Source organism: Triturus cristatus, chromosome 3_2 (assembly GCF_964204655.1).
Source record: "Triturus cristatus chromosome 3_2, aTriCri1.1, whole genome shotgun sequence".
Classification (NCBI taxonomy): domain Eukaryota; kingdom Metazoa; phylum Chordata; class Amphibia; order Caudata; family Salamandridae; genus Triturus; species Triturus cristatus.
In genome coordinates this window covers 1,047,737,566-1,047,758,482 of record NC_140584.1, presented here as the reverse complement: position 1 = coordinate 1,047,758,482, position 20,917 = coordinate 1,047,737,566, and the positions used below count along the sequence as shown (strand labels likewise).

The 20,917-nt window shown below is 51.5% G+C and overlaps 1 protein-coding gene across 4 annotated transcripts in view; it reads left to right on the top strand.

Annotated features, from left to right (window-relative positions):
- TSPOAP1 (TSPO associated protein 1) overlaps positions 1 to 20,917 on the top strand; it is a 3,327,443-nt gene that overhangs the window by 1,192,951 nt on the left and 2,113,575 nt on the right. The window lies entirely within an intron of this gene.

The following is a 20,917-nucleotide window of genomic DNA, read 5'->3' as shown; positions in this document are numbered from 1 at the left end:
GGACTCACCAAGCCTTGGCAAGCGGAACCCACGAAGAACAAGGGACTTGCTTCTGGTGCAGACCAGGAAGGTCTGGGGTGCTTCTTCTTTGCAGAGAAGCGGGAGCCAGTCTGGAGGAGCCAAACCAGCGCAGAAGATTTCAGGGAGCGTCGTCACAGAGGCCACTAGCCAGCGGGCAAGCAACCGGACAGACGCGGCAAGCAGGAAAATGCTGAAGGGCCCCACGCAGGACTCGTGGAGTGTGGGGGGCTGATCTTCGGTGCAGTTGGTGCTTGGGGTTGGGGCTTCTCAATCTCGGGTGCACAACTTCGAGGGTACCTCAGAAGCTGCGCTGTAAGTTACTAGCCACTTTTCCCAGGTAGCCGGTCCCACGTCGCTCGTCGCCTCCACGGATCTCAGCTCTGCTGCAGATGTGGATGAGGGTCGGAGAAGTCTGGAAGTCAAGGCTCTGGTCGGGCTCTGCAGTCGGTTCCTCGTAGAACGGTCGCAAAGCAAAGGGTAGTCTCTTGATGGTGCCTGTTTGCACAGGGTAGCCACTCCTTGGCTACAAGGGAGATTCTTCAGTCTTCTTCTTTCGTCGAATGTCGAAGGTCCAGAGTTTCTGTTCAAGTTTGCAGGTTCAGGATAATCTAAAGTCTTGAGGCCCAACTCCCACTCTTATACTAATCTGGGGGGCTGGGATACCTGCTAGGTCACGCCTTATGGGTGGGACCTGGGAGGGGGTGGTTACACCCACTTCCCTTTGTCCAGTTTCGCGCCAGAGCTGGGGCTGGAGTGCCCCAGCGCCGGTTTGAACTGGACTATGCAAGGAACACCTTGTGTGCCCCAGGCATGTCTCATTCCTTTCAGCCCACCCTGCCCCAATACACTAAAGGCTGTCTGGGGAGGTGCTAGCACCTCCCCAAGCAGGAAACCTATTGTCCAGGCCTCCCTGGCTGGGATCACTCCCAGCTGCAGGAGGTCAGACTTGTGTCGTGGCAGCAGCATCCATTTTGTGATGCTGAGGCTTTGGTCAGAGGCTAACAGTTGAAGTATGATTTTAACATGTCTTTCCCTCTAGAAGGGGGGAATAATATTCTCATGTCCAGAAATGGCATGGGGGTATTATTCCCGAGTGTTAGACACCTTACACGACATGTTTTGATAAAGCCAAACCATAGTTACCATAACCGTCTAAGATTATAAGGCACTTTAAGAGTATATGGTAGGCTATATCATAGAACAGCTATAAGGACATGGTTCCGAAAGCTGCAGACAGGCTCAGCTCATGCTAGAGCACCATCTCACATGTTACCAAGCACTCTGCCTCCAGGATTGTCAAGGCCTGCCATAGGAGTGACTGATAGGTACACATGTGTCTATATATAAGGTAGGTATAGGAATACTACACCTAAGCAAGGGGTGATTACACGACCTTGCCCCAGCTGAGTGATCAGCCAGTTGTGTCTGATTGGAAGGCCAGACCAGGGGTGGCATAATACATGCTGCAGCCCCTGGGAGGCCTAGGGTACACCTATGCCCTGGGTACCTAGGGTACACTGTACAGGGTCCAATAAGGTGATCCTTACCAATTGGTTATGTACCTAGGGTACATGGAGTCCATTTTAAAGAGAGAGCAGACAGCCTGAGACCCTGAATGGCAGGATCTCAGGCCAACTAAGTCGAAAAACCAGCTAGACACTAGGCAAAAAGTTGGGGGTAACCATAGTCAGATATCCACCTTTCTACACAAACCATCACTTTGCCCACCTTCTTTCCGCCTCTGCATCCTTCTAAAGAGGAAGAGAGGCTTGTATTGCTAGATTTCCCCGGCCTTTTTGTGTTAAAAGGGGCCTAATGTGACTTCAGTCTCTTTCCATTCAAGTCTAAGGGTTAGAGTAGTGTATAGAGCCTATTTATTAGGCACTTCGACATGATCCTGTGTTCTTCCCCATAGATCAGGGTTTGCATACATATCCTAGGGGATAGATTCGTTAGCATTAGGGGTAATCTGTTCTGTAGTGAGGGTATTTCATGGAGCCGTGCTGAATTCAGGCCTGGTAGGCCTTAAACGGGAGAGACTCCATCTTTCCTCCTGCTCTGGCAGCTTGGGAAGCTTCTAGGTCATAGGCAGTGTTTTAGTTAGGAGGTGTTATTCGCTTGGAGAGAACCGGTTCAGGCCGGCCCTTATCGAAGGATTGTATTTTTCTTCATGCCGAAGACACTACATCAGGCCGGCCGGCTGGGAACGTGTCCTTGGCACGGGGAGGTACAGGAATTTGGTGGGCGGCAGGTTACGTGCTGGTATTTTCCATGAGAAAATGCACATCTATATTAGTGAAAGTCTGAGGCAGACACTGGCACTTGCTTTTAGTCCGTAGGCGGCACCTGGCCGTTAGCAGTAAAGCTACCATTTATTCCAGGGAAGACAGATGATAAACTTGAAGGTGGAGGAAAACCGAGAGACAGATATTCTTCTAACACAGCAGCCAAAGAGAAGAGAGTAGCCAATGAGGAAGAGGTCCCAGTGACTCGGAGAAAAGAGAAGGGAGTAGATCTGTGACTGCAGAGGTGTGACTTCCAGGCGAAGCCGAGGCGCAGACTGGAAGGAAACCTAGATGACCATTGAGTGCAGGCTACATACGACCAAGGTGATGTCAACCCCTTTTTATTAGAGTGTACAACTTAATCTTTCACTTTCCTTTGCAGGTGGTATATGATATATATTCTGTGAGCGTGTATGTAGTGACTAAATAAAGTATTCAGTTTGTAGTGAGTCAACATGTGCTGTGTGTTCTTGTATAAGAGGGTAGCCTATTCTTCTAGTCAGATGTTACTTGACATGAACAGATGTTAATCCTGATCAGGTAAGTGGTAACTGAGTGAGGGAGAAAGGAGCCCCTCGAACTGGAGAACAGGTTGTGCTCAACTAGCAGTCTTTGTGTGATCTGATGTTATAGTGAACCAACATGTGCTCTTGCATGAGAGGGTAGCCTATTCTTCTAGTCAGCTGTTACTTAACATGAACAGATGTTAATCCTGATCAGGTAAGTGGTAACTGAATGAGGGAGGAAGGAGCCCCTCGAACTGAAGAACAGGTTGTGCTCAACTAGTGGTCTTTGTGTGATCTGATACATGGTAACCCTGATTCCCCTGTCGTGTATTATGGTGATCATAGGATGAACTCGTGAAGGCTGCCGTCTGGGTAGGAAGTCCTGGGTCTGTCTGAGACCGCGAGGCTAAGGCTACCGCCTGGGTCGGAAGTCCTGGGTCTGTCTGAGACCGCGAGGCTGAGGCTGCCGTCTGGGTAGGAAGTCCTGGGTCTGTCTGAGACCGCGAGGCTGAGGCTGCCGTCTGGGTAGGAAGTCCTGGGTCTGTCTGAGACCGCGAGGCTGAGGCTGCCGTCTGGGTAGGAAGTCCTGGGTCTGTCTGAGACCGCGAGGCTGAGGCTGCCGTCTGGGTAGGAAGTCCTGGGTCTGTCTGAGACCGCGAGGCTGAGGCTGCCGTCTGGGTAGGAAGTCCTGGGTCTGTCTGAGACCGCGAGGCTGAGGCTGCCGTCTGGGTAGGAAGTCCTGGGTCTGTCTGAGACCGCGAGGCTGAGGCTGCCGTCTGGGTAGGAAGTCCTGGGTCTGTTTGAGACCGCGAGGCTGAGGCTGCCGTCTGGGTAGGAAGTCCTGGGTCTGTTTGAGACCGCGAGGCTGGGGCTGCCGTCTGGGCAGGAAGTCCTGGGTCTGTCTGAGACCGCGAGGCTGCTATATATATATATATATATATATATATCCATATAATAGGAATTCCCTGTCCTTAGGTGGTACATGTATATATGTGTGTTCTTGTAAATAGGCCCTAGGGAGGGGGTAACGTTCTGATTTGGGTTAGAGAGGCTCTGTTGAGCGGGTTCTATCTGATCCGACAACCCAAGCAGAACAAGGCTCCACCATCTACACCCAAAACGTGCGCTTTCCTTCTATCTGGCTCGCACAATACAGCTCCGGGTGGATGGCCAACTCTTTGTTGGCTACGTGGGCGCCAAGAAAGGTCGGGCCGTACACAAGCGGAGCACCTCCAGGGTTGGTATTGCTGGGGTATCTAATCTAAGGTATGGCGTCTATAACTAACTGTTTCTTTTAGATGAACAAGTTACTTACCTTCGGTAACGATATATGTGTAAGAAACATAGGTTAGTTATAAATTCCTTACCGCTATGTTCAACTTCTTTTATACTTGTTACCACAATCATGACATGGCTCTGAGCCATGTAGGTCAGCTGCTCGGAATAACAATCGAATGATGCCTGTGTGCCTAAAAGATTAAATACTGGTGGTGGCGGTGTTTTGTGACGGAATATTGAGTAAGGAATGTTGTTATACGTTAATATCTTGGAAAGATATATCAACGGGTAAGTAGATTTACTATACCTAACTACAGATCTATGTATTTTAAAGAGATATATATATATAAATATATAATCTTTAATGTACATGGATGTGGAGTTCAGAGTAGTTAATCTGTACTTCCCTATGTGCACTTACATTTCATTATTTTGGTACTCGATATTTTGTCCATGATATTGCCTACTCAATATTCTAAAATACAACCATCTAGAACATAGTGTTAGGCACTTTGCAAATATCCCTTTGTATATATCAATGCTAACAACAGTGTCCTTACTTTTCTTTTTTCTTTTTTTTTGATAATCAAGTTTATTGGTTTTAAAGAACAAATCACAGAATACATTGGCAGTGAAACCAAGCACATTATTTGGAGAAAATACATTTGGAAGAGAGACGACAGAGACTTGTAAATCATACACCAGGATGAATAAAAACACTTGCATATGGTTATTTCTGTACAAGAAACACATGCACCCCTTATGGCAGTAGATTGAACCATTTGCCCCATATCTTGCCAAAAAGCTCGGGGCAGCCCCAGGCCTCAAAGAGGGGTTCCTCTTGAGCCCCACACCAATCCATCCCCCGTCTCCATTTCCGTATTGTAGGGGGCTTGGCCTGAGACCAGAGTGCCGCTATATCTCACTTCGTTACTGCCACCTCTGTTCCCAGGAAGCGATTATCGCCCCGAGATTCATCAAGGCCATCAAACACACCCAGGACCAGACATATTGGGTCATGAGGAACCGTCCAACCCAGGGTCTGTGTGAGTTCCAGTTCCACTCCCGCCCAAAATGGTGCAAGGACCGGGCATTGCCAAATCATTTGGTGGAAGTCTGTCGGGGTGTGGTTGCATCTCGTGCAGGTCGAGAGGGCCGCATGCAGGCGCTAGATGGGCGCGCAGGAGCGATAGATCCGCGACATCCCCTCTCTACCCAGGTTCCCCATCATCACTTGGGCCTCAAGGGGACTGAATTCAGGAAAGGAGGTGGGAGACGGAATATGTACTCGAAGGGCATGCATGAGCTGTAGGTATTTATAAAATTGGGAGGAATGGAGGGAATAGCGCTGCTGTAAATCTGCAAAGGATCTGATGTGGTCTCCAACCCAGACGTCCCCAAGTAGCGAGATCCCAATGTGGTCCAACCGGCGGAAGTCCCGGAGAGACGAGGCCTCTCTCAGCCAAACGCCACACCACAGGGGCGTCTGCCTGGTGAGTTTCCCGTCCCATTTCGTGTGGCACAGGTCTGTGTGCCAGGCCATGAGCACCGTCCTGGTGATGGGGGGGGGAGGACCTGCGGTATGGGGGCCCCATACAGATAGGCCTGGATCTGTGGGAAGTCCAATGATCGGAGCTCCACCTGGTACGCCGGGTCAGACCAGCCGCCTGCGAACCAGTCGTGAATCACGATGAGTCTCGTAGCCAGATAGTAAAGGTGGAGGTTGGTTACCCCCATTCCCCCGTCATAGGGAGGTATGCGGCAGTGTGCCAGGGACATTTGCGATCATCCGCCCCCCCATAAAAACCGGGGGAGGGTACTGTCAATTTCCCGTTGTGTGAACTGATTTCTAGGGTTAAGGACATCGTTTCAGGGGCCTAGTTTTGTGCACCAGTGATCAGTGTCTTGCATGGCTCTGCGTTTCTGGCACGGAAAGTCGTGTACAGAACTGACGTCAGCGCGCAAGGACGCCGTCTAAGTAGCTACTACGACGTCATCCCGGCGACCACGACGCTAACTACGAACGTGGAGCCGAACAACTGAACCTTCCGACGCGCAGAGGTACTGCTCACGAAAAACTTTCCGGATCCAGTCTGATGCCTGGGGGTAATTCTAAGGTAAGGAATCTATAACTAACCTATGTTTCTTACAGATATATCGTAACCGAAGGTAAGTAACTTGTTCAGTGGCAGCTATGTTCAACTTCTTTTATACTTGTTACCACAATCATGACATGGCTCTGAGCCATGTAGGTCAGCTGCTCGGGATAACAATCGAATGATGCCTGTGTGGCTAAAAGATTAAATACTGGTGGTGGCGGTGTTTTGTGACGGAATATTGAGTAAGGAATGTCGTTATACGTTAATATCTTGGACAGATATATCAACGGGTAAGTAGATTTACTATACCTAACTACAGATCTATGTACTTTAAAGAGATATATATATATATAAATATATAATCTTCAATGTACCTGGATGTGGAGTTCAGAGTAGTAAATCTGTACTTCCCTATGTGCACTTACATTTCATTATTTTGGTACTAGATATTTTGTCCATGATATTGCCTACTCAATATTCTAAAATAGAACCATCTAGAACATAGTGTTAGGCACTTTGCAAATATCCCTTTGTATATATCAATGCTATCAACAGTGTCCTTACTTTTCTTTTTTCTTTTTTTTTTGATAATCAAGTTTATTGGTTTTAAAGAACAAATCACAGAATACATTGGCAGTGAAACCAAGCACATTATTTGGAGAAAATACATTTGGAAGAGAGACGACAGAGACTTGTAAATCATACTCCAGGATGAATAAAAACACTTGCATATGGTTATTTCTATACAAGAAACACATGCACCCCTTATGGCAGTAGATTGAACCATTTGCCCCATATCTTGCCAAAAATCTCGGGGCAGCCCCAGGCCTCAAAGAGGGGTTCCTCTTTAGCCCCACACCAATCCATCCCCCGTCTCCATTTCCGTACAGTAGGGGGCTTGGCCTGAGACCAGAGTGCCGCTATATCTTGCTTCGTTACTGCCACCTCTGTTCCCAGGAAGCGATTATCGCCCCGAGATTCATCAAGGCCATCAAACACACCCAGGACCAGACATATTGGGTCATGAGGAACCGTCCAACCCAGGATCTGTGTGAGTTCCAGTTCCACTCCCGCCCAAAATGGTGCAAGGACCGGGCATTGCCAAATCATTTGGTAGAAGTCCGCCGGGGTGTGGTTGCATCTCGTGCAGGTCGAGAGGGCCGCATGCAGGCGCTGTATAGGCGCGCAGGAGCGGTAGATCCGCGACACCCCCTCTCTACCCAGGTTCCCCATCATCCCTTCGGCCTCAAGTGGACTGAATTCAGGAAAGGAAGTGGGAGACGGAATGTGTACTCGAAGGGCATGCATGAGCTGTAGGTATTTATAAAATTGGGAGGAATGGAGGGAATAGCGCTGCTGTAAATCTGCAAAGGATCTGATGTGGTCCCCAACCCAGACGTCCCCAAGTAGCGAGATCCCAATGTGGTCCAACCGGCGGAAGTCCCGGAGAGACGAGGCCTCTCTCAGCCAAACGCCACACTACAGGGGCGTCTGCCTGGTGAGTTTCCCGTCCCATTTCGTGTGGCACAGGGCTGTGTGCCAGGCCATGAGCACCGTCCTGGTGATGGGGGGGGGACCTGCGGTATGGGGGTCCCATACAGATAGGCCTGGATCTGTGGGAAGTCCAATGATCGGAGCTCCACCTGGTACGCCGGGTCAGACCAGCCGCCTGCGAACCAGTCGTGAATCACAATGAGTCTCGTAGCCAGATAGTAAAGGTGGAGGTTGGTTACCCCCATTCCCCCGTCATAGGGAGGTATGCGGCAGTGTGCCAGGGACATTTGCGATCTTCCGCCCCCCCATAAAAACCGGGGGAGGGTACTGTCAATTTCACGAAACCAGCTCCATCATTTTAAAAAGGGCCACTTCTGCCAACGGGGTTGAGAGGGAGGGATTGCCATTTCCTGAGGTCCGCCTTGGCAACTAGGGGTGTAATATTCAGGGCTCATTCGAGCTCTGGAAGCAGGGCGACCCACACCCCCAGGTACTTGAATGGCTGCCTGCGCAGGGAAATGGTCATTTGCCAATCGAAGCAAGCACGGGACGGATGGAGGGGAACCAGAGTGGATTTCGCCGGGTTGAGCCGAAGGCCGGAGACCCGTTCAAAGGCAGAGAGGAAGAGGAGGACGTCGTCAGCGTACAGGGCAATCTTGTCGACCTGATAAGGGTCCCCAGCCTATCCTCGGATGTGGGGGTCTTGATGTATGAGAGAGGCCAGGGGCTCCATTGCTAGCGTGAATAAGCACGGCGAGAGCGGACAGTCCTGGCGAGTGCCCCTCTGAATGGGGAACGTCTCTGAGAGCACACCATTAATTAAGACTCTCGCCTTAGGACTATAAAACACGGATGAGGCGCCGAAACGGAAGGCCAACACCTCTAACACGTCCCCCAGGTATCTCCAATCTTCCGTGTCAAATGCTTTTTCAAAGTCAATGACGAGCATGGCTAGATACGGTGTGAGATGATGGCGGTGTGTAAGGGTGAGGTGGAGGCAGTGTATGCAATACCGGGTACCCCGGGCAGGCATAAAACCACATTGGTCTGGATGGACCAAATTATGTAAATGGGGGCGGAGTCGTTGAGCCACGGCAGTGGCAAAAATGTTAACCTTGGTGTTAATGAGGGAAATGGGGCGGTAGTCCGCACATGCAAGGGAAGTTGGCTGTGTCTTTGGGAGGACCACAATAGTGGCTATGTCTGTTTCTGGGGGAAAAGACCCCGTGTCCACCACATGCTTAAACAATTCCACTAAGTGCGGGACTAACATGTCGTGGTAGGTCGCGTAATATTCTTGGGGATAGCCTTCCGGCCCTGGCGTCTTACCGGAGTGCAGGAGTGAAATGGCCCCCTGTATCTCCGCTGGGGTGAGGGGAAGATCCAGAGTCTCCAAGACCGTCTGGGAAAGGCGGGGCAGCTGGGTCCCAGTTTCGGACAGCAAATCAGCTAAGGATGTTTCGGGAGGTCGGGCCGCGTAAAGGGCAGCGTAGTAGCCCACGAGCAATAGCCCGAAAGGTAACGTGGTGAACGCCGGTCGCATCACGGATCTCGGGAATGATGCAGTTGACTTTGGGGTATGAAACTAAATGATGAAGTAATTTGCCATTTTTATCACCCCAACCGTTTACGCGCGCCATGTAGGAGCGCCATAGCAAATTTAGCAGATTCCTGCGAGATCTGACAGATCTATTCATGGAGCAATGTAAGCTGCCGTGCGGAGTCATCGCTTTCAGTATATGCCTGGGCCGTCTCCAACTGTGTGGCGTGGGCCTCGAGCTGCACAAGGCGGGCGGCCTGTGCCGTGCGCTTCATGTGGACCAGACCCCTAGCCGCCCCTCGTATAGTGGCTTTGCCGGCCTCCCTTAATGTTCCCGGCGAGGAGACCGAACCCGTATTAATAGAGAAATACTGCCTCAGTTCCTGCCCGAGGGATTCAATGAATTACGCATCCTGCAGAAACCAAGCGTTCATCCGCCAAGTCGTTCGAACGCCATCAGGGGAGTTCCCCAGATGGAGGGAAACAGACGAGTGGTCTGATATGCCTCGGGGCAGGATGGTAGCCCCGGACATCAACTGACAGTCGGGGGCTGGCAACAGGAGCAAGTCGATACGATAGTGAGTATGGTGGGCTGCCAAAGTGTGAGTATATTGTTCCCGACGGGGATTGAACACCCTCCATGCATCGCAGAGGCCCAGGGCGGAGGACCAGTCAGATAGGCGCTTAGCAGAGGCAAGATGGGACGCCGAGGGAGCACCTGTCGTGTCGTGGGAGGGCTGCATAACGGTATTGAAGTCACCTCTGATGACAGTCAGACCCTGAGGAAACGTGGAGACTACGAGTGTGAGACGTCGAAGGGCAGATGACGCTGTGGCTGGGGATGTATACACACAGGAGATTAAAGGGATGCCCTTCGATCCTTCCAGTCAGGGCCATGTAACGGCCTTGTGTGTCCATTTCAGCCTGCGCCAAAGTAAAGGGAAGCCCCTTACGAAGCAATATGGCAACCCCCCGGGAGCCCCGTGCGAAACCAGAGTGCCAGACCTTGTCGAACCCATACCGGGCGATGAAGGTGCAGTGAGTGCCCAGAAGGTGTGTTTCCTGTAGAAAAAGGATATCAGGCGCATGACGCTGGGCGCTGCGAAGAACTGCAGTTCGTTTTATGCGATCTAGTAAGCCGTTGACATTCCACTACAGAATGTGGAGGGGTCTATTTATGGTGGACGCCATCCGGGTGGACAGTGTGTGGAAGGAACAGCGCAAGCGGACCTGAGTCCCAGGGGAGGCAACACCCCGTGGCCGGGGCCTTTGGGTGAAATTTGTGCGGTCTGTTAAGTCTCATGTCGTCGTCGATGGTGTGCGTGCATAAATGGCTACCAAGAAAAACATAGAACGGCGGACCGTATACGGCCAAAACTATAAACAACCGGGAGACAACGGTCTACCCACCCTCTCACGTCCCCCAAAATCCCCCCACCCTATACTTCCGAAAATGAAGCATCTGTCGCCCTGAAAAGGAAACTCCTCAAAACAACAACACACAAATGAGTCTGAGTGCTAAGCTAAAACGGTTAGCAGAACATGAGTGTGGCAGAGATGGACCCCTCCATGTAATCGGATAAAAGATTTGTTAACAGCTGCAAACAGTTAAGCAACAGAGGAATACAAGTAAGTCTAGGATCCAAGGTAAAAAACAGTTCGCGGAGCTTGGTGAAGATGGACTGCTCCTGCTCTATGGATGTGGTAGTGACCTCAGCTGCAGGGGCAATTGGAGTACGGATCCTCTGCCTCGGGCCCTGAGTTCAAACTCCCTCGTCGTCTCTGGTTCCACGGAGCGCGGGCTCCTTGACAAGTCGGAGTCGGATATGGCAGGACGCAGGGTATCGGAGGGGTCTGGGATACAGCTCAAGTCAGTCAGGGAGCCAGTCCAGCTGGGAGTTGCAGACCTCTGAAGTGAAGCATGAGGAGGGGGCCGTTGGGACATTGCACCCGGCGAGCGGGAAGCTTTACCACGACAGTCACCCTTCTTGCAGGACCTAGTCCGGCATCTCTGGGGTTTAGGCAGGGTTGGATGAAGCTGCATGGGTTCTCGCCGGGTAGGGTAGGAGACCAGCCGGTTCAGGAGGGGTTGTTCTTCCGTGAGCCAGGTCCAGGCCGCCTGGGGACTAGCAAAGAAGAGTGTCTTAGTTTGAAAAACAACTCTGAGCCGGGCTGCAAAAAGGAGACCGTAGCGAAGACCCAGGTTACGGAGCTTCTGCTTGACATCATCGTAGGTTCGACTTTGGGCTTGCACCTCCCTGGTGTAGTCCGGGAAGACCATGATCTTGTTGTTCTGGAACGTCAGTGGCCCCTGTGCCCTAGCCGCCTTGAGGATGGCGTCCCTGTCCCGAAAGTTGAAGACCCTCAGGATAATGGGCCTGATGGGGGGCCAAGGAGCGATGGGCACGCTTGACTGCGAACCAGGGTGAGAGGGACTCTTTGGGCATCCAGGATCGCACCGAAGTCTCCACAAACGTGTCCGCATGACCTTGCTCAATCCCTTTGGGAAATCCTATGAGGTGTAGGTTGTTGCTCTGTGACCTGTTTTCGGCGTCCTCGTCCCGTCGGTGGAGTTCCGAGGTCAGAGTCTGGAGGCGAGCCACCTGGGTCTTGAGTTGGCCTATGTCCTCCTCGGCTGTGGAGATACAGGATTCCTCTTCCGTAATTTGCGCTGTGGCATTGCGCAGGTCTTGGCGAATAAGGGCCATATCAACCCTCACCTCCCCAATCTTATTTTCATCTGAGGCCTGTGATGCGCCTATCGCCTGAAGGATAGTGGAGAGATCACCCCCAGCGGGGGCAGGAATAGTAGACGCCCCTCCTCCAGGATCCCTGTCAGACGTGGTGTATTGATCCATTTTGGTTTGGGTTTGAGGGTTAGGGGTCTGCAGGGCGCGATTCCTGCCCATCGTCGCCAAGGGTGAAGTCCGGCCACTGTACGGGCAAAGGGGTGATCAGCGAACCCAGAGAGGAATGGGGGAGCCCCCTGACACCCAGACCGTCGATGCCCGGGCGTTAAGGTCTGCCCCCTCCGGTCCCTGTGAACCACCGGGGAGAACCACACATCCAGGGCCCAGGGGATGCTGGCAGAGCCTGTAAGGATGACACTAATGGGGAGCGGCTAGGCCGGGTTAGACAGGCAGCAGCAGTAAGGGGCCAGCAGCGCGCTCCCTCCACCCGACAATGGGGGCCGAAGACGGGCCCTTAGCAGTAGAGTGACCTCAACCAGTGTGGGGGCGTGGGGAGAGGAGGAGGGTTCAACCCCGGTGGGGTACACCGCCAGCAGGGGCCGAAGCCAGGTGAGGACGGTCAGGTGGGCCCTCACCCCCACACCGGCCAGCATTCCCCAGGGGGCACTATCCGAGACACGAGCTGGACCAAAGTCTCCCTCGCCGCCACCCGACACTGGTAGCCAGGGTCAAGATGTCGCATGGGGCTGTCTATGGGGGCCCCCTGGGCCGGGACCCCACAAGTCGCAGGTAAGTGTGGAGGCATTGATTGAAGCAATGCGGAAGGGGGGGGGCCTCACCCCTCCCCCACACCCGCCCCCAGCCGGTCCAACTCCCCACTCACCAGAGGTTCAGCGGTGGAGGCCGAACCAGGAATCGCCACCTCCCCTCGGGACAGCCCTCGAGGGCCAAGACAAGCCTCCGGCGTCATCGCAGTGCAGGGCGGCCAGGGGGGTGCAGGCCCAGCCACCACAGGAGTTGGTGCAGCAACAAACGGTGGCAGGGGGCCTTCCGGGGTGTAGGACCTCAGGTGATCCCCGAAGGAAGAGTTGCTTGGACGCAATCCCCGGCAGGCCAAGTCACACAGATGGGACAGGCTAGGCCGAGCTGCCAGGGGGAGAACGAGTCTAGGCCCATCTCTTGTCTGCTCTCTGCTGCCCGACAATGGCAGCCATTCTCAGCAGATCAGGCCAAGCAGGGACCCGATGGGCTATCACTCAAGCTGCCGGAGCATGACCGCCATCCGGCCCAGGGAATACCCACCTCCAGCGCTCACAGGGATGGAACAAGCCAGGACTACAGGGGGGGAATCAGGCCCTGGTCAATCACTCCACGCCACTGCCCGACAGCGGCAGCCGAGCCCGATTTCGCCCCCGGATACCGGACGATCCAGGCCCACTCCGGAGGTCCACAGGCAGGAGCAGGCAGCCGGGCCGGAACTCCACATGTGATCCTCTGCATGAAGGGCAGGCCTCGCCTCGCGGCCCCGAGCCCCAGCACCTGCTCTCCCCGCACTGACCTAAGGCAAAACCGGAGAGCAGGAGAGCACGGCCGCCACCCCGGAGCCGCAAGGGGGCCCCGAGGGACGGATCGGCGGAGCTCGGGCCATTCGGCTCAGGAGTGGGTCACCGAGTTGGCTGCCATCTTACAGCTCACTGCCGCGGGTAAAGGGCCAAAACAAGGCGGTAGGGGCTCGAATCCGCCCCAAACTAGATCGGAGTATGCGGTTGGGACAGGGGACCTCTTCCAATGGCAAGCAGGGTTCGATGGCAGATGTAAACGTGTGGATGACGGAGGGGTCCGGAGCCCTCTTAGAGTGCGACCGCCATCATGACACCTCAGGCCATGCCCCGTCTTTACTTTTCTTATAAATCCAAACAATTTCTCCTAATCATACCTATTGGCCCATCCCACTTCCCTAGCCCACCCAGTGACCTTTTTAGTTTAGTGCACCACGTTCCTAGTAGAAAAATCTCAGACTCAGATCCCACTAATATTATTAACTATACAGTGCCCCTTTAAGCAAAGCCATTATTGCGAAGGGGTAAGGGCAACAAGATTATAGACACTTCTTTCTATTCAATACATCGGGCCCAACTCCTGGACTTTGGATCTAGAGGGGCCATCAAGAACCATTGCATGGCCATGAAGATGAAAGACAGCAGTAAAAAAACATTAAAGCGTTTCGGTGGAATATTTTAGTTGCTGACATCTGTTAGATTTTGAAATTTTTAGCACACCACCACCTTCCAAAGAGCTACATAGGTTTCATTCTCTGTTGCAAGAAATTCCAGCTCCAGGTCTTCTGACTTTGGTGAAGTAGAATGGCGCTGCTTGTTAAAACGTTGAAGTGCAGTATGCTCATGGTCATATGCAACAGTAGATAAATTACTGCTGCCCCAAAGTTTGCTGCTTCTCGATTTAGTTTTTTTAAACTTTAGCATCTTAGCTCTTTGCAAATATACCCTGTAACTATTTTGCACACTCCTATCTAATACCATATTACACATTTTGCTATTATTTATCTTATTTTCTACGCATATGTTCACTGAGAAAACCACAGTTTCAGTTCTGGCTGACATGCAGAAAACCACTGAAATTTGCGAGTTATGGTCAGCAACGCACAGAACACACTCATCATATCTTCCATTGCCCACCATATTCAAAACACCTATTTGGCCAACTGGACAAAGCCAAAGAAAATTGCTATCGAGAGAACAACATAGGTGGCGCGAGTTGTGTGTTGGGTGCATTGTTAACCATAACTGGCGATTATCAGTGATTTTAGGCATTAGAATCTAAAAATAACTCAGTGCCTTTTCAGTGAATATAGAGGAGAAATCCAATAGATACTGCTAACTCTAAATTCCTTACCTTTTTCCGAACAGTACCACTGCATGCTGGTAGGCAGCATTGTTCAACTCTGCATCATCGTCATCCGCGGCGGAAGTGACATGCGCGGAGCCTATATAGGTATCAACTCAATGTGTTGACATCTGTTTTTTTCTGTCTGCGGCAGTTAGCACTGGTCCCTGAAGAGCTACTTGAAAAATCAATGAGAGAGCGAGGGATTTGGGGCGCGTCCTGTTCCCCAGAAGCGTACTATACTTAAACAGAAAGCCCCGTTAATCGCACAGCGGGGGCTGAAATATGTAGACCGCCACACATAAGCCAAGTTAAAGATAATTACTCCTTAAATAGTTGCACCACACATATTTTAACTATATCCTGAGCCGCCAACATTAAAAATAAAGGCAAGGATTCTCAGAGGTATTTTTAACTATAGGATATCACATCACATCTCACTTACGCACCAACACCAGCTCCACTGTAATCAAGCATCGTAGCACAACCGGGGGGCATTCGGCCTCTCGGTTGGGACCCCAATGATGAAGCATGCCCCCAACTAGGTTGGTGTGTGAGGGGTCTTTTAACAACACCCAATGCTTGACACCACCTTGAAGAGCTACCCCATAGTCACTTTTTGACTGGCTGTTATTCAACTTTTTGTCAACACTCTTTGAGAATTATTGTCCAGATGTGACAGGTGCATCAAAAATCCAGGCCTCACTCATCTGTGGAGCCTGTGCCAGGGTTTCCTCCACCCCTCCGTGACTTGCCAGAGCAACCCCGGCCCAACTAAAAAAGTTCTATAAGTCCAGCAGCCTCATGTTTGGGCATACCGTCCCCCTCTGGAGCGCCTTTGGTCCCATGGATTCGGAAGGGGTCCCCACTGGATTACCAGTGTGTTTGCCATTGGAGCCAATTGAGACACTTGAAACCGGTGCCGGATGTGGAGTGGCACCACTCACAAAACCGCAACCTTCTTCAGTGCCCACTCCAGAACTGACGCCGCAGATGCCCCACAGATGCCCCACTGTACCTTTTTCATTCAAAAGGGAGAGGGAGAAAATTGGGATGTATGCAGACTCTTATGGATACCAACATTCCCTAGATAACACAGAGGACAAGTGATATGAGAAACTGGCAGACGCCAGTGAAATATACACCTCACCGGACTCTGGCTTTCTCTCTCCCCCTACTGTGGCTATGACGGAAGGTGCCTTATGCACTATGGTGGTGCAAAGGAAGGTACAGGCTTGGACTATCAGTTCCCCCTAGTAGCAGTCAAGAAGAACATCTTGGCAGGTGCTTCAGGCGGGAGTTGTCCCCTTCGAACCCTTATGTAGGAGAGTAGGGTCTGCTTTCTATGTTCACCCCCACTTTTTGCTTTTTGCTTTACTGGTTTTCGACTTAGATGTGGCTGTGGGCCTGCTGATCAGACACACAGCCCTGCTGTTCTCTCTCTAAATTAATACTATGTACTTTAGGTGCATAACCTCATTGGATAGGATCACCTTATTGGCCCCTGTACAGTGTACCTTAGGTACCCAGGGCATAGGTGTACCCTAGGTCTACCAGGGGCTACAGCATGTATTATGCCACCCCTGGCCTGGCCTTCCATTATGACACAACTGGCTGATCACTCAGCTGGGGCAAGGTCGTGTAATCACCCCTTGCTTAGGTGTAGTATTCCTACACCTATCTTATATATAGACACATGTGTACCTGTCAGCCACTCCTATGACAGGCCTTAACAATCCTGGAGGCAGAGTGCTTGGTAACATGTGAGATGGTGCTCTAGCATGAGCTGAGCCTGTCTGCAGCTTTCTGAACCATGTCCTTAAAGCTGTTCTATGATATAGCCTACCATATACTCTTAAAGTGCCTTATAATCTTAAACGGTTATGGTAACTATGGTTTGGCTCTATCAAAACATGTTGTGTAAGGTGTCTAACACTTTGGAATAATACCCCCATCCCATTTCTGGGGATGAGGATATTATCCCTCCATTCTAGAGGGAGAAGACATGTTGAAACCTACTTACCCGGTTAAAGTTAACCAGAGCCCCATCATCACAAAATGGATGCTGCTGCCACGACACAAGTCTGACCTCCTGCTGCTGGGAGTGATCCCGGCAAGGGAGGCTTGGACAATAGGTTTCCTGCCTTGGGAGGTGCGAGCACCACCCCAGACAGGCCTTAGTGTATTGGGGCAGGGAGGGATGAAAGAAACGAGACACTGCCTGGGGCACACAAGAGGTCCCATGCATAGTCCAGTTCAAACCGGTGCTGGGGCGCTCCAGTCCCAGTCCTGGCGCGAAACTGGACAAAGGGAAGGGGGTGTAACCACCCCCCTCCCAGGTCCCACCCATAAGGCGTGACCTAGCAGGCAACCCAGCCCCCCAGATTAGTATAAGTGTGGTAGCTGGGCCCCAGGAGATTATCCTGAACCTGCAACTTGAACAGAAACTCTGGACCTTCGACATTCGACGAAAGAAGAAGACTGAAGAATCTCCCTTGTGGCCAAGGAGTCGCTACCCTGTGCAAACAGGCACCATCAAGAGACTTACCCTTTGCTTTGCTGAAGTTCTACGAGGGACCGACTGCAGAGCCTGACCAGAGCCTTGACTTCCAGACTTCTCCGACCCTGATCCACATCCACAGCCGAGCTGAGATCCGTGGAGGCGACGAGAGACGTGGGACCGGCTACCTGGGAAAAGTGGCGAGTATCTTCCAGCGCAGCTTCTGAGGCACCCTCGAAGTTGTGCACCGGGGATTGAGAAGCCCCAACCATCATCTGCACCGAAGATCAGCCCCCACCACTCCACGAGTCCTGCGTGGGGCCCTTCTGCATTTTCCTGCTTGCCGCGTCTATCCGGTTGCTTGCCCGTTGGCTAGCGGCCTTTGCGACGACACACCTTTGATTTTCCACCGCTGGTTTGGCTCCTCCAGACCGGCTCCTGTTCCTCTGCAAAAGAGAAGCACCCCAGATTTTCCTGGTCTGCACCAGAAGCAAGTCCTCCATTCTTCGTGGGTTCCGCTTGCCAAGGCTTGGTGAGTCCTAGTTCGACTTCGACGCCGCCGACAGCAAGAGCCTTCGTGGGACAGCTCGCCTCCTGGTCCTGGTCGTCCTCGACGTCTCCTGGTACCCGTGGCTGCTGCGACAAGCTTCACCTCTTGGCCTGCAATCTCCCGACATCGCCTGGGTCCTTCCTGGTTCCACGTGGTCACTGGCTAGTGACCCAGACTCTGTCCCCTCTGCTTGCAGGTATCCTTCCTTCTTGATCCCGGCCTTGGGATCCACCGGACACTCTGTACTGACTGCCTGTCAGCAACTTTCCTTCAGGCATCCATAGAAGTCCACGACGAAACCTGACGCAAGTTCACCCCTATGCACCCGCAGCCCGTGGGCTAGGTAACGTGGGTACTCCGGTGCTCACAAGGGTATTGACTATCCTAGGGTCTATTTTCCGAGTCTCGACTTTCTAGCTATACCAGAAGTGTCCTAAAACTGCTTATTTCTGAACTGTACTATTTCTATCGATTATACACATTACGCGTGAGTGTTTCCACTCTGCACCTGAATCCCGTGGGCCTCCCACTTCCTATCCTTGGGTAGTATAGTGTAGCCCCAGCGATTCCCTAGGCCTAGGACTATCTTATTTCCGTGACAGTGGTCCTTATACCACTTCTTTAGTATATGGTTTGCGTGGCCCCTAGGGCCTAACTGTATTACTTACCTGTGTGACTTAATGTATGCTTGAATAAGACTGTGTTGTACTTACCTAGAATCTCATAAAGAGTGCTGAGGGTTTGACTAGAATAAATACACTTTATTTTATATATATATCTGTTGTGGTGTCCTTTCATTTGATATTCAAGGGATTATATATGGTATAACAGCTGGCTTCACATGCCATTCAGAGTTTAGCCTAAGACTGCTCTTGTCCATGCTACCACTAAGATAGCTGGTCTATAAGGTTGACTTTACAACCAATCACCATAAGGGTTGTTTGGACTGATAGAAGGTGTACACTAGAATTAGTGACATCATATATCAGGCCAACTTCTCACACCTTACTCCCATTCAATGAAGCTGTTACCGATGTCCTATTTGGGGCCTGGATCAAGCCCTGCACAGGGGCGCCTGTGCACTGGACAATAGCCTTCGCCATTGCCCCACTACCCTCGGGGAACCTCAATTTCCTTACCCAGTATCCCACTATGGAGAGCTTGGTGTTCCAAACCTCCACTTCCTGAGTCAACCCTTGTTCGTTCCCTACCACTCCACTTGATAGGGAATCCAGGAGGCTGGATACCTTTGGTAAAAGGATGTTCTCTTCCACCTGCCTAGCACTGCAGTTGGTGAACACTGTGTGTCTCTTGGCCCGAAATACCCCTACGATCTGTGACCAGGTGCACAAGTGCTGCCCATGGTCTTGGAAGAGGCCCAAGCCATAATATTGCAGGCAACTACAGATTGTAGGTACGCAGCCAAGTTCAACATCCGATGTAGACTAGATACGATCAACTCACTGGACAGACTGATTTGATCATCCCTGGCCCTTAGGCACCACACCTAGTTATGAACCATTTCCTTTTTTGGCCATGTCTAAGCCTGGCTCAAGGACATGCCCTTTCATGGCTTTTGCCTTTTTGGTAAGAACGCGGACTCTGTGGCTGGAGCGCTTTAAGGATAGCAGAGCTACGGCCAGGTACTTGAGCCTTTCAAGTACCCCTCGCCAACCCCAGTCCGCCTTTCGCACCTATTGTGGCTACCAAAGGGGCTTCCAGCTGAATTAATTCACCACCAATTTTGCCACCAAGGCCAACAGACTTCCCTTGGTTTTCGTAACCAAGGACCCGATGCCCACTGACCACTTGGGACAACTAGCCAGAAGTCATACCAATTCACCACTCTCCTGGCAGACGCAGCCTCTAAACCCTCTTAGTTTGCCTCTTACCTCCAAGGGCATCTAGTGGGGGCAGGATACACCACCATCTCCACCACTGGCAGTCGATAACATCCGACAGGTAGATTTTAGAGCTAGTCCAACGGGGCTACTCCATCCCCTTTCTGTACACCCACCCGTGGTGCTCACTTAAAACTGGCTGACGGAGAACCATCTTTCCTTACTCTGTTAGGAAGTTGTTGGCTCTCTTGGCCAAGGGAACCATCCAGAGGGTGCTGACATCAGTAGTCCGTGGTTGGTGTTCCGCTACTTTCTGGTGCCCAAAAAGTACAGAGGTCTTTATTGTATCCTAGACCTGTTCCTTCTCAATATCTTCTTGAAAAGGAGAAGTTCAAAATGCTCACATTAGCTCATGTTCTGTATACGGCGGACCTCGTTAATTCGCTGTGGTTCCCTATAATGTGCTGAAGTCACATCTGACTCTGTTGTCGATGCTCCCTTTCATCTGGTGAGTTCTGGATACACTGCAATCTCGGACCTATCCTTCTGAGCGGTGGCGAGTCCAGGTTATTCAGGCTACGATACTGATGTTTTAGCCTCTATCCTGGATTTCGGTGAAACTGACTTTTGGGCTGTTGGGCCTTATGGCCTCTTGCATTCTTCTTGTTATACCTGCCTGTTGGCATATGAGGGCTCTGCAGTGGGACCTGAAGTTTACATGGTTACAGCATATGTTGAATCTCTCCGACATGGTTAAGATTAAGACTTGCAGTGATGGCTAACAGACTATGATTGGGTCAGCAACAGACTACTCTACCTTCTCCAGCTATAGTTGACTGTAGTCACAGATGTGTCACTCCAGGGCAGGGGGGGCCATGTGGGAGAAGTGGAAATCACCGGACTCTGGCCTCTGGCAGAGTTCGGACTTCACTTTAACCTGTTGGCCATTGGCATTGAAATACTTTCTTCAATATGGAGAAGGCTGGTGCAGGTCTTAATGGACAATACCATCCCCATGTGGTACTCTAACAAACAGGGCAGGTGGAGTTGTGGACCCTTTGTCAATAGGTCTTGTGGTTCTGGACATGGTTGTAACGTCAGGGCATTTTCCTGGTAGTTCAACATCTGGATACTTCTCTGAACGCCAGGGTGGACAAACTTAGCCATCAATCCCTATTGGATCACGAATGGTGCTCCATTCAGAGGTGG